Genomic DNA, 4,427 nt, shown 5'->3' on the forward strand with positions numbered 1-4,427 from the left:
GTGATGGTCTGACAGAACATTGTTATTGTTGCCTCGTGGAGGAAAGGGAGCGGCTTTGTTATTAACACAAAACACATGGCAGGACCCTCCCTTCACATTGCTGTGGTTTTTAGACCGCTGACTCTTAAAAGAGATTCTTAAATTACCTCGCTCTGGCAACCGGCCAAAAATGTACACCTTACATAATGCTGTAATAAAGTAGCGTGCATTTCAAGTGACTAAAGAATAATTGCTTTAAATCGCCTTCATATCACTTACAGTAAATATGCAGCCCTTCATCTTTCAGAGCAGTCAGGCGGCCACAATCAAATTGAGGTTCACTTAAGGAATATGTGGGAACCTCTTAAGTGCTTAGATTGGCCAGAACCTCCCCATAGTTGTATTTTTCAGGTGCATTTGAGCGTTATTGAATTGTAAAAGCTTTTAAAGTAGTGCTTCCGCATGTCTGACCAAAGTTTTTGTGGCACAATGAGGGCTGCCCGCTAAAACGTATTGACACTTGAGGAACTGCATATGGATGGGAAATACAGGAATAAATGTAAGACTATTCAATTAATCACAACGTATCATTGCAAAACAGAACTTATATTTACTCGGGGTGTCCGATACAACTTTAATAGTTTGTCTCATACGATATCAGAACAAATAACACATACTTTTTTTACAGAATGTTAGAAAAGGTTAGGTCAGGTGAAATTACTCAAACAGAACAATTGTAGCTATAACAAAGACTAACCTATTATTGGTTATTGGGGCGGCATAGCTTGGTTGGTAGAGCGGCCGTGTCAGCAACTTGAGGGTTTTGGGTTCGATCCCCGCTTCTGCCATCCTAGTCACAGCTGTTGTGTCCTTGGGCAAGACACTTCACCCATCTGCTCCCAGTGCCACCCGCACTGGTTTAAATGTAACTTAGATAATGTGTTTCACTATGTAAAGCGCTTTGAGTCACTAGAGAAAAACGCTATATAAATATAATTTTCATATTATTAACAGTATGGAACGGAATTGCGACTTATTTTCCAAGTTGAAGAGGAGTGGTATTTTTTTTATTTTTTTTTGGGCGACACTGTTTGGCCACAACAATTAATTAAATTAAGGTGATAACATTTACCTTGAAAACTTTGTAAGAAAGAAGATCCCTCTATGACTATGTGTTGGCTGCCAAATGGACTGCACTCCCACATTATTTATTGATTTAATACTTCAATAATTATACCCCCTTCTTTTTCCCCAGCTGGGGTCTTTTATTTTTCCTTGCCTAGATGTGGGTTTCGAAGCCCTTTTAGACATTTGTGATTAAGGACATTATAAATTATGGATGTCCGATAATGGCTTTTTGCCGATATCCGATATTCCGATATTGTCCAACTCTTTAATTACCGATACCGATATCAACCGATACCGATATCAACCGATATATACAGTCGTGGAATTAACACATTATTATGCCTAATTTGGACAACCAGGTATGGTGAAGATAAGGTACTTTAAAAAAAAATTAATAAAATAAAATAAGATAAATAAATTAAAAACATTTTCTTGAATAAAAAAAGAAAGTAAAACAATATAAAAACAGTTACATTGAAACTAGTAATTAATGAAAATTAGTAAAATTAATAACTGTTAAAGGTTAGTACTATTAGTGGACCAGCAGCACGCACAATCATGTGTGCTTACGGACTGTATCCCTTGCAGACTGTATTGATATATATTGATATATAATGTAGGAACCAGAATATTAATAACAGAAAGAAACAACCCTTTTGTGTGAATGAGTGTGAATGAGTGTAAATGGGGGAGGAAGGTTTTTTGGGTTGGTGCACTAATTGTAAGTGTATCTTTTGTTTTTTATGTTGATTTAATAAAAATAAATACATAAATAAATACCGATAATAAAAAAAACGATACCGATAATTTCCGATATTACATTTTAACGCATTTATCATCTCTAATATAAATACATTTTGATTGTTTTGACCCTACGCAGATCACAGGATGTGCATAGGTCCCTGCGATCAGTGTGCGTAAAGGAGGACTTGTAAAATGTCAATACATGAATGGTTAGGCTATTCTTAGGACATTTTGAACTGTTCTCTGTACTCAGACCTTGTTGGACCTTTTCAACTTATATTCAATTGAATAGACTGCAAAGACAAGATATGAGAAACCAATTTTTTTTTGCAAATAATCATTAACTTAGAATTTAATGGCAGCAACACATTTCATAAAAGTTGGCACAGGGGCATTTTTACCAGGCATGGCATGTTACATGGCCTTTCCTTTTAACAACACTCAGTAAACGTTTGAGAACTGAGACCAATTTTTTAAGCTTGTCAGGTGGAATTATTTCCCATTCTTGCTTGATGTACAGCTTAAGTTGTTCAACAGTCTGGGGGTCTCCGTTGTGGTATTTTAGGCTTCATAATGCGCCACACATTTTCAATGGGAGACAGGTCTGGACTACAGGCAGGCCAGTCTAGTACCCGCACTCTTTTACTATGAAACCACGCTGTTGTAACACGTGCAGAATGTGGCTTGGCATGGTCTTGCTGAAATAAGCAGGGGTGTCCATGATAACGTTGCTTGTATGGCAACATTTGTTGCTCCAAAACCTGTATGTACCTTTCAGCATTAATGGCGCCTTCACAGATGTGTAAGTTACCCATGCCTTGGGCACTAATACACCCCCATACCATCACAGATACTGGCTTTTGAACTTTGCGCCTATACAACCCGGATGGTTCTTTTCCTCTTTGTTCCGAAGGACACGACGTCCACAGTTTCCAAAAACAATTTGAAATATGGACTCGTCAGACCGCAAAACACTTTTCCACTTTGCATCAGTCCATCTTAGATGAGCTCGGGTCCAGCGAAGCCGACGGCGTTTCTGGGTGTTGTTGATAAACGATTTTCGCCTTGCATAGGAGAGTTTTAACTTGCACTTACAGATGTAGCGACCAACTGTAGTAACTGACAGTGGGTTTCTGAAATGTTCCTGAGCCCATGTGGTGATATCCTTTACACACTGATGTCGCTTTTTTGATGCAGTACCGCCTGAGGGATCAAAGGTCCGTAATATCATCGCTTACATGCAGCGGTTTCTCCAGATTCTCTGAACCTTTTGATGGAATCCCTAAATTCCTTGCAATAGCTCGTTGAGAAATGTCGTTCTTAAACTGTGAACAAATGCGTGAGCAAATTGTCGAACAAAGTGGTGACCCTCGCCCCATCCTTGTTTGTGAATGACTGAGCATTTCATGGACGCTGCTTTTATACCCAATCATGGCACCCACCTGTTCCCAATTAGCCCGTTCACCTGTGGGATGTTCCAAATAAGTGTTGGATGAGCATTCCTCAACTTTCTCAGTCTTTTTGCCACTTGTGCCAGCTTTTTATAAACAGGTCGCAGGCATCAAATTCCAAATGAGCTAATATTTGCAAAAAATAACAAAGTTTTCCAGTTTGAACGTTAAGTATCTTGTCTTTGCAGTCTATTCAATTGAATATAGGTTGAAAAGGATTTTCAAATCATTGTATTCCGTTTTTATTTACCATTTACACAACGTGCCAACTTCACTGGTTTTGGGGTTTGTAGCTAGAGCCCGCGTACCACTACCACACTATTCTGAGTGTAAGAAGTTAGAACATCTGCGAAAGACCACCAGATCTGTCAAATGAAGACAAAATGCCGAAAAACCACACCGAAGCTAAAAGTGCAGCACAAAAGCATTTTTCAAATGTAGCTTCTGGGATGCTGCCAGGTTTATCCAGGTGCTATAACGACTACTCCAGCAAGTTGTTTCACACTGCACAGTATGTGTGTTCCTAAGACTATTAACTGGGCCATGTAACACTATTTCCTTTTTAAAACCTAAAAACAAAAACAAGTGCAAAGTGGCTTTGAGCTACTTGATGTAAAAAACCATCAGTTAATAAGAACACCAAAGGAAATTCTTATGAAATTATTTACTATTTTTAATTTTATTTTATCGGTCAGCAGAAAATGAGTAATGAGCTAGCAAAAGTTGTGTGTTTGGGCAGAGACAAACACTTCCACAGTGTCAGACATGAGCTAAGTGCAGACCGGAAAGGTCCCCAAAGAGCTTGGAACAACTCATGCAGTCCAGGTGACTTGTGCTGTTTTGTGTGAACCATGACAGGAATCACACCTGCTGCAGAACAACACCAATCTGAACAATGGACGCCGTGAAAGGTTAGCCAACTATTGGAGACTGGTCCAGATATAATACAGGGCCCGGTGGAGGTGTACGATCACATGACCCTCCCAAAACCAACAGTGGGAGTGTTGGTCTCTTCACTCTTTCCGACTGCCTCAGCCAGTCTGGAGTCTCCACCCTTGTCCTCACTCATTGCTGCTGGATGCAAACCTCTTTTTTATGTTCTGCATTAACTAAGCTTGCAAGACA

Source organism: Nerophis lumbriciformis, linkage group LG26, assembly GCF_033978685.3.
Source record: "Nerophis lumbriciformis linkage group LG26, RoL_Nlum_v2.1, whole genome shotgun sequence".
NCBI classification, from domain to species: Eukaryota; Metazoa; Chordata; class Actinopteri; order Syngnathiformes; family Syngnathidae; genus Nerophis; species Nerophis lumbriciformis.